At 41.9% G+C, this 10,643-nt stretch overlaps 1 non-coding gene across 1 annotated transcript; it reads left to right on the forward strand.

The window, feature by feature from the left end:
• The first annotated feature begins 5,505 nt into the window (after positions 1-5,505).
• LOC114227979 (small nucleolar RNA SNORD22) lies at positions 5,506-5,630 on the forward strand. The gene has a single exon (XR_003614072.1). It is a non-coding gene; the product is annotated as a small nucleolar RNA SNORD22 (small nucleolar RNA).
• Positions 5,631-10,643: the final 5,013 nt, after the last annotated feature.

The raw sequence follows: 10,643 nt of genomic DNA on the forward strand, positions 1-10,643 counted from the left end.
GAATAGAATAGAGAATTCAGAAATTGACCCAAACCACTATGCTTAATTAATATTTGACAAAGGAGGCATGAACATGCAATGGAGTCAAGACAGTCTCTTCAATAAATGGTGTTGGGGAAATTGGACAGATACATGCAAAAAAAATGAAAGTAGACCACCAACTTACACTATACACAAAAATAAACTCAAAATAGATAAAGGACTTAAACATAAGATGGGAAGCCATAAAAATACTAGAGGAATCCACAGGCAGCAAAATCTCAGACATATGCCAAAGCAATTTCTTCACCGATACCATTCCTAGGGCAATGGAAACTAAAGAGAAAATAAACAAATTGGACTACTTCAAAATAAAAAGCTTTTGTACAGAAAAAGAAACCATCAACAAAACAACAAGAAAGCCCACTGCATGGGAGAACATATTTGCCAATGTTATCACCAATAAGGGTTTAATCTCCCAACATTTACAGGGAACTCATACAACTTAACAAAAGGAAGATAAACAATCCAGTCAAAAAATGGGCAACAGACCTAAATAGATACTTTTCGAAAGAAGATAGAAGGAAGGCAAGAGACATATGTAAACATGCTCAAAGTCACTAATCATCTGAGAGATGCAAATCAAAACGATAATGCAGTACCATCTCACACCTTTCAGAATGGCTATCATCAACAAGTCAAGAAACGCAAGTGCTGGCAAGGATGCGGAGAAAAAGGAACCCTCGTGCACTGCTGGTGGGAATGCAGACTGGTGCAGCCACTGTGGAGAACAGTACTGAGTTTCCTCAAAAAACTAAAAGTGGAACTCCCATTTGACCCAGTAATCCCACTTCTAGGAATATATCCCAAGAAACTAGAAACACCAATCAGAAAGGATATATGCACCTATGTTCATAGTGGCACAATTCACCATAGCTAAGATTTGGAAACAGCTTAAGTGTCCATCAGCAGATGAGTGGATTAAAAAACTGTGGTACATCTACACAATGGAATACTTTGCTGCTATAAAAAAGAAGGAAATCTTACCATCTGCAACAGCATGGGTGGAACTGGAGAGCATTATGCTAAGTGAAATAAGCCAGTCAGAGCAAGATAAATATCATATGATCTTACTCATTTATGGAATATAATGAACAACAAAAACTGATGAACAAAAACAGATCCAGAGACAGAGAATCATGGATCAGACCGTCAAACCTCAGAGGGAAGGTAGGGGAGGTTGGGGGTAAGGGGAAGAGATCAACCAAAGAACTTGTATGCATGCATATAAGCCTAACCAATGGACACAGACATCGAGGGTGAGGGCATGAGTGGGGGGGGAAAGGGGGCAATGGGTGGATAAGCACACATATATAATACATTAATCAATAAAGAAATTCAAATACATATTTCCTAGCTTTGGCCACTGAAAAGGTCTAGAAACAATGACCAATAAGATAGCACTATGCAAGCCAGACTGTGGCCTGTAATATTGCTTCCCACTAGAAGAAATCAGGGCCTGGAACTTTCTGTCATACCAAAAAAGCAAGGAAGCTATCAAAGGCTACTAGGATCATGTCTAGGACAGGAGACAATTTGAAGAGGCTCCCATTGGCTAATGATGGGACAATCTGAGTATTGATAAGGATAATAAATGTAGTGGATTTCAAAAATATACATTTAAATTCATAATTTCATAATAAAATTATAAAAATACTCATTGATCATTTTTGAAGGATGATTGGAAACTGGCAATTAAGGAGAAAGCATCAACCTTTTGTTCTTTTTCTATGCAAAATATATATACTTTGTGTAGTAATCAAGTGTGATCAAATAGTTGATTGGGGAGGTTTCTCTTTATGTAAGTACTCTAGCTAGTACATGAATAGGAACAAAAGACTTTGATCACCATTTTGCAATCTTTAATAAATTAAAGGATCATAAGTGGCTGCTGTAAAATTAATGAGATACTTCATTTTTCATACCAAGACATTGAAACATAAGTATTTTAAATTTACAAGTATCTGTAAATGGACCAATAACATTTCAAGTGCTCATCAGCCACATGCACATGTGGGTAGTGTCTACAGTACTGGACAACACAGCTCTAAAGTACAAATGACCGTTTCTTCAATAAATGATAACAATGGGAGGACAAACTGGGAGAGGGAAATCTCTAGATTAAAAGTGAACTAAGAGACAATATTAACTAATTATAACATAATAATCAACTAGGGAACAATACCAACTCAATATTTGATAATATTAGGCTGTTAGTTTTTTAGCTGTTGACTCTTGAACAACATGGGTTTGAACTGCACAGGTTCACTTATACATGGATTTTTTTTCAATAAATACATACAGCACTTTATTTTCTCTTCCTTATAACTTTCTTAATAACATTTTCTTTTATCTAGCTTACTTTATTGTAAGAATACAATGTATAATACGTCTAATATATAACATGTGTTAATTGACTGTGTTATCATTAAGACTTCTGGTCAACAGTAGACTATTAGTTAAATTTTTTGGGAGTCAAAAGTTATATGCAGATGTTTGACAGCACAGATGTTGATGCCCCTAACCCCTGCATTGTTAGAGTCAACTGTATACTTAACGTTAAAAAAGAAAGTGTTATAGATTATATAATATCTTATATGTGCTTCAAAATAATTAGGGTTACAGACAAAATAAGATTTTCCATGAATTGATAGTTGTTGAAGATGGCAATAGGTTCATCAAGATTCATCAAACTACACTTTCTACTTCTGTATAAGTATAGTGTATATTATTTGTCAGGTACTGATCTAAAGACTTTTTTCGTAATGACTGAATCCTCAATAGGGAAAGTATTAACATCTATAATAACAAAAGTGTGTAATATGCTAATTTGACTGACGTCCTTCTGGATGACCTTCCAGATGAAGCTGGGGCTGCGAGGGAAGCCCGGGTCCTGGGTGCCAGAGGGAAGCTGGTGCTGGCAGCCAGGAGAAGGAAGGCCTACTCTTGCACAAATTTCATGCATCAGGCCTCTAGTCTACAGATAAGGAAATCGAGGCATGGAGAGGGTAGGTGCTTTGCCTAAGTTCACAAGGAGGCAAAGTCTAGGTTCAAATCCAGGCAGTTTGGCTCATGGCTTGTTAATCACTATACTCAATGATCTAGTAAATTAAGAGCCCTTATTAACTGTTATTAACTGACTAATCAGGCAAAGGTCTCAAATCCTATCTAATAAAAGAGTAGTATGCAAATGGATCGTACCTCCAATATACCCACAAGCCACGCCCACCAGCCAATCAAGAGAGAATATGGAAATAAACCCAACCAAGATGGCTGAGGCCAGGGAGAGCAGGAGGGTGGCTTGGGTTTCCCCGGCAATGGAGGAAGCCAAGCTTTCCACCTGCCCTTGCTGGCCCAGGCCTCTGCTTAAGGCTACAAAGTTTCAATTATAGAAGGTAAATAAATCCCAACAGAAATGGCTGCGGCCACGGAGCGAGCAGAAGGCTTGGCTTTGCTCTAGGCTACAAAGTTTCAATTGTAGAAGATACATAAATCTCAGATACCAGGGCCTCTGCTTAGGTTGCCAGGGGGTGTAGTTGGCCTGCAAACCACGACAGGCCCCTCATCCAGGCCACCCCACGCCCAAAGGGAACTCCCACCCTGATCTAGGACACCCTTCAGGGCAAACCAGCTGGCCCCCACCAGTGCACCAGGCCTCTAGCCTATCTAATAAAAGAGTAATGTGCAAATTGACCATCACTCAAACACACAAGATGGCTGCTCCCATGTGGTCAAAGATCCTGCCCCCATGTGGACACAAGATGGCCAAGATGGCCAGCAGCGGAGGGCAGTTGGGAGGGACCAGGCCTGCAGGGAAGGGCAGTTGGGGGGTACTCAGGCCTGCAGGGGAAAGCAGTTGGGGGGGACCAGGCCTGCAGGGGAGGGCAGTTAGGGGCAAATATGCTGGCAGGGGAGCAGTTAGGCATCAATCAGGCTGTCAGGGGAGTGGTTAGGGGGTGATCAGGCTGTCAGGCAGAAGTGGTTAGGGGCAATCAGGAAGGCAGGCAGGCGAGCAGTTGGGAGCCAGCAGTCCTGGATTGTGAGAGGGGTCCCAGATTGGAGAGGGTGTAGGCTGGGCTGAGGGACACCCCCCCAACGCATGAATTTCATGCACTGGGCCTCTAGTTATATAATATTTGGCTAAGGTCTGCTCTATATCAGAAGAAACACATTATCTCAGGGGTGTTTTCTGTTACATAGATACATATACCTATTAAACTGTTTAAACGTTTTATTTGCACCTCAAAATTTGCAAGGCATGTTTTATATAATTCTGCCAATAATAAAATATGGCTAATGTGTGAGATTACAGTTCATAAACTTTATTGCTAATCACACAAAAATTACAATAATTTTTTAAAAATTACAATAAATTTACTGGCTGTTTTCTTTTGCAATCAAGAGCTAAGCCCCAGGAAAAATTCAAGAAGGCCTTCAGCTCTCACCTCTGGTTTACCTTGAGGTTCTCTACAAGCAAGAAGTAAAGGGTAAGTCAAAGTTGTAAACTGCCTGTTTAAGAGAAGATATGTCAAACACAAATAAAAGCCCTTTGGTAAATGCTGGAAGACTTACTGGCTTATGATTTAAGGAAATCTATGTCCAATCATTAACTAATTACTATGTTAACCAGAGATTTCAGTGGCCATACATAATATAGAATACAATTTTTACTGAATTAGTCCAGGAGAGTCACTAAATAAACAAAACAGCAGCAGCAGTAACTACAACAAATTGCAACAACAAATCCTGGGGAGGGGAGAATCTGATTTCCAGAGTGGCCATATTGTATTATTTAAAATACCATATTTCAACAAAAATTACAAGACACACAAAGAAAAAGAAAGGCATGGACCATAATAGTAAAAGAAAACACACACACACACACACACACACACACACACACACACAGTCAATGGAAACTGTTGAGGAAGGCAAGAAGTTATACTTACTAAAAAAAGAAATTAAATCACCCATTATAAATATGTTGAAAAACAGGTCTAAAAAATTAAAAGAAATTATGACATCTCATTAAATAGAAATTCTGGAGTTGAAAAATACTGGTAAAAAAATACAATAACTGAAATGAAATGAAAAATACTGATAAAAAAATACAATAACTGAAATGAAATGAAAAATTCACTAGAAAGGTTCAGTGAAAGGAAACAGCAAATTTGAATAGCACAATGGTCTGAATGTTTGTGTCTCTCAAATTGATATGGTGAAATCCTATTGTCCAATGTAATGGTCTTAAGAGATGGTGCTTTGGGAAGTGCTTAAGTCATGAAGGTAAGACTCTCATGAATGAGATTAGTGTCTTACAAAAAGAGACTCCAGAGAGACCCCGTGGTCCATCTACCATGTACGGAATGATGAAAAGTCTGTGACCTAGACGAGAGCCCTCATCTGACCATGCTGGCACACTGATTTTGAACTTCTAGACTCCAGAACTGTGAGAAATAAATTTCATCCCACTGAGGAAACATGCACACGTCTTGCCTCCTGTCCTAGGCCCAGAGCCTGCAAAGGGGAACCCAGAGGACTGGCTAGGGAAGAAGAGGAAAGTTTGTTGTAGAAGGAACTGTCTAAGGGATCATACGGATTTCTAAACATGGAAAGGGAGAAGAAATCACTTGAAAAACGACTGTGTATTTTTTCAGGTCTAATGAAAGAACAAAGCATGCATAATGGAATCCAACTCTTGGAAGATATCAAAAAGGAAAGTTTCAAGTCATTTCTTGTACAGAATAGCTGTTCAAATAACATACAACCATTTCAGTCTTTCTAAATAAAAGTTTTTTTTTAAGCTTCAAAAACTTCTTCTGTTGTTTATAAGCCATCCAGTCTGCTGTGTTTTGCTATAGAAGCCTGAACAGATGAAGATAATCAGGCAGAAAAAATAACTGATGACCTTTTCTTGCATATGGAAAACCCTGAAGAATCCCCACACATACACATAAACCAAAACCTGTAAGAACTAAAACTAGTTCAGCAAGATTCAGGATACATGATCAATATACTTAAGTCAATTATTTCTACACACTAGCAATGAACATTCAATAAAGAAATGAAGAAAAAAATCTATTTAAAGTAGCAACTAACACCCAACCCCCACCAAAAAAATCCCCAGGAATAAATTAACAAAAGATGTGCAAGACTTGTACACTGAAAAATACAAAACATCACTAAAAGAACCCTCTTTCCTTCACACACAAAATAAGAAGACATCCCATATACTATTGGAAAACTTAATGTTGTTAAGATAGCAATATTCCCAAGACTGATCAACAGATTCAACACAATTCCATCTGCTTTTTTGGGGGCAGAAATAGAAATATTAAAAATTATTAAATAATTGGTTCTACACAAATTATAATTAAAGCTAAGTTCAGTGCTTATAAACAGAATTCAGAAATTAAGGAAGAGCCAGAGAGAATTAATTTTCTGCCAGGGACTCCCTCTGTCAGGAGAACAAAAAGAAACCATATGATTTACTCACCATGTCAAAAATTATGGTGCTTTCCTAAGGTTCATAATTCAAAGTCTGAAATAACACATAATTTATATTAAAGTCTAACCTGACATATGTTAAAGAACACTTTAAGAAGCATTGGTCCAGTAATGTTTCAAGAAATTAATGTAAAGACTGAACCTCAGGATGTATTTTCTCATAAAAACAAAAAGGAAAACTCATTTTTACACAAAACATATTTGGAATAAAATCAACTTTCAAAGTATAACTTTCCAAAACATCTATATATATAAAAGGCTAAGTGAATGACCATCTGGCTGGTACATATGACCTGCACTGGCAATTTAAAAATAAACATTGACTTGCACATGCATGATACATATAAAACTCTCATTGGTGCCAACCACACACGTGTGTTCAATCTGTCATTGTCAATTGTGAATTTAACTGTTTTTGTTGACATTCAACGTGAACCACATCGTGATTTATTCATTGACTGCCTGACTGTCCAACTGACTGTCTGGTACACATGACACTCACTAGCAATTTAAAAATAAACATTGATTCATGCATGCACGATGCATATAAAGCTCTCGCTGGCGCCAATCACACGTGTGTTTTAATTTTATAATACTACTAGAGGCCCGGTGCACAGATTCGTGCACTGGTGGGGTCCCTCACCCTGGCCTGCACCCTTTCGCAATCTGGGACCCTTTGGGGGATGTCAGACTGCCAGTTTTGGCCCGATCCCCACAGGCCAGGCCGACATCCCCCAAGGGATGTAGTAGTGCTTGAAGCAGCAGGTAGCTGGGGAGGAGCCTGCACCACTCTGCTCATCCTGGCCCCGCTGTGCCTGCCACCACTGCTGCTCGGTAAGCTCGCTGAACAGCGCTCTTGCTGTGGGAGCACACTGACCACCAGGGGGCAGCTCCTGTGTTGAGCATCTGTCCCCTGGTGGTCAGTGCATGTCATAGCTACCAGTTGTTAGGTTGCTTAGACTTTTATATATATACTAGAGGGCCAGTGCACAAAATTTGTGCACGGAGGGTGTGTGTGTGTCCCTCAGCCCAGCCTGCACCTTCTCCAATATGACCCCTCGAGGGATGTCCGACTGCCCGTTTAGGCCTGATCCCGGTAGGATCGGATCTAAACGGGAAGTTGGACATCCCTCTCACAATCCAGGACTGCTGGCTCCCAAGTGTTGCCTGCTTGCCTTCCTGATTGCCCCTAACCACTTTTGCCTTCCAGCCTGATTGCCCCTAACTGCCCTCCCCTGCAGACCTGGTTACCCCTAACTACCCTCCCCTGTAGGCCTGTTCCCCCACCCCCAACTGCAGGCCTGGTCCCCCCCAACTGCCCTTCCCTGCAGGCCTGGTCACTCCCAACTTCCCTCCTCTGCAGGCCTGGTCACTCCTAACTGCCCTCCCCTGCAGGCTTGATTGCCCCCAGCTGCCCTCCCTTGCAGGCCTGGTCCCTCCCAACTGCCCTCCCCTGCTGGCCTGATCACCCACAACTGTCCTCCCTTGCAGGCCTGGTCCCTCCCAACTGCCCTACCCTGCTGGCCATCTTGTGGTGGCCATCTTGTGTCCACATGGGGGCAGGATCTTTGACCACATGGAGGCAGCCATCTTGTGTGTTGGAGTGATGGTTAATCTGCATATTACTCTTTTATTAGGTAGGATAGAGGCTGGTGCATGGGTGGGGGGTGGCTGGTTTGCCCTGAAGGGTGTTTTGGATCAGGGTGGGGGTTCCCTTGGGGCATGGGGCGGCCTGGGTGAGGGGCCAGCCACACCCCCCAGCAACCCAAGCAGAGGCCCTGGTATCTGGGATTTATTTATCTTCTATAATCAAAACTTTGTAGCCTTGAGTGGAGGCCTGGGCCCGCCAGGGTGTGCAGGAAAGCTTGGCTTCCTCCATTTCTGGAGAAACCCAAGCCTCCTGCTCACTCTGTGGCTGCAGCCATCTTGGTTGGGTTAATTTGCATACTTGCTCCTGATTGGCTGGTGGGTGTGGCTTGTGGGTGTAGCAGAGTGCTGGTTAATTTGCATATTACTCTTTTATTAGATAGGATACACTAGAGGTCTGGTGCATGAAATTCGTGCACGGGGGGTGGGGAGTCCTTCAGCCCAGCCTGCACCCTCTCTAATCCGGGACTCCTCAGGGGATGTCTGACTGCCTCTTGCAATCCAAGACCACTGGCTCCTAAATGCTTGCCTGCCTGCCTGCTTGATCGCCCCTAACCATCTCTGCCTGCCTGCCTGATCACCCCTAACCGCCTCTGCCTCACCCCACACCTGGAACCAAGGATTCCCTCCAACTGGCTGGCCATAGGCACCCAGGACCTGACTTCCCTCCTTCTGGCCAGCCACAGGCACCCAGGATCCCAGGCGGCTTCGCCTGGGCCAGCCGCAGCAGTAGGGGACCGTGGGTAGGCGGCTTTGCCTAGGTTGTAGTTGCTGGTGCCTGGGACCGCGGGGACCATGGGGCATGCGGAGTATCCCTCTCCCAGGCCGCAGATGCAGGCGCAGCTGCTGGCGCCCGGGACTACAGGGCAGGTGGCTTGTCCCTCTCCCGGGCTGCAGCCTGACTGGTCCCCATTTCTCTCTTGCGAGCTCATTTGTGCCTGCTGGTCCCCATTCCTCTCTCACAAGTTCATTTGTGCCTGGCTGGTCCCCATTCCTCTCTCACAAGTTCATTTGTGCCTGGCTGGTCCCCATTCCTCTCTCACAAGTTCATTTGTGCCTGGCTGGTCCCCATTCCTCTCTCCCAAGTGTTGAGTGTCTGAGCCATTATGGCGTGATGACCATTTACATATTAGCTCTTTATTATATAGGATATTATATGTACTATTTTGGCATGTAATTTTTTGCAGTAACATAATTACTGCACGTATCTTTCTTCTAATTAATTTCCTTTCAATGTGCATGAATCTGTGCACCACTCCACTAGTAAAGACATAATTCTAAAAAAAAAGAGAAAGGGGCTGGACTTCTACATAAAAACACACACCATAATTCTCCTAAAAGTATAATCAACACATGTACGTCAAAGATGTACTAAGTCATTAATGCGATGTAAGCAAGCTTGACAAGCTGGCTCAGAGCAGGTATGATAAAAGGATGTATAGACAGTGGGAAAAGAATGCTGAAGATTGCAAAATTAGATAGAAACCTGGTAAATGTCCAAATGACAACGAGACCATAACTTTTGGGATTATGTTGTCTCCTAGGTAGAAATAATTTGAAACTTTTCAATTTTCTACAAGTTAACATCTAACTTTAAGGGTCTGCATATTAATCAATAATAAATGCTGAGTCAAACAACAAAACCTTCCCTGCTATGTCAGATGACCCTTAGATAGGCTGGTCTAATATGACACTGAATGGGCCTATCTTTGGCCTTATTTCTAGGTTTTGGATAATTTATCTTAATACAATTTATTCATTTCTGATTTTGATATTTTTTCTGGAAAAAGCAGGTAGATTCTATATTCACAAATAAAGTAAACTTAACAAATATAATGAAACAAGAGTATCTAAACAAATTAAACTCATCTTAAGGATGGGTATATTCTTTTTTAAAATATATTTTATTGATTTTTTACAGAGAGGAAGGGAGAGGGATAAAGAGCTAGAAATGTTGATGAGAGAGAACCATCGACCAGCTGCCTCCTGCACACCCCCCACCAGGGGATGTGCCCGCAACCAAGGTACATGCCCTTGACTGGAATCGAACCTGGGACCTTCCAGTCCGCAGGCCGACGCTCTATCCACTGAGCCAAACTGGTTTCGGTGGGATGGGAATATTCTTAAAAAATTAGGAACTGATGTTGATGTATTCTTGATATTTTTAATGGTACTGGGTCTTGCAATATGAAGCAAGAATCAGACCATGTGATATAGGATACTTCATTAGCAATTATGATGTGACTATCTGCCAATTATGGCTGCCACTACTGAGATAAATGAAATTTGTCAAATTAATGCTACCAGCCCTGGGATTACCACAACTATCACTTAGGATTGCATTCATAGTGAACGTGCAATGGACTGCGAACATTACAAGTTGGGGCAGTAAAAGAGCATTCTCTTTATTTCCCTCACATACAATGGTAAGTATTACCTTTACCAATTCC

This window comes from Eptesicus fuscus, chromosome 20 (genome assembly GCF_027574615.1).
Source record: "Eptesicus fuscus isolate TK198812 chromosome 20, DD_ASM_mEF_20220401, whole genome shotgun sequence".
In the NCBI taxonomy this organism is placed as follows: Eukaryota; Metazoa; Chordata; class Mammalia; order Chiroptera; family Vespertilionidae; genus Eptesicus; species Eptesicus fuscus.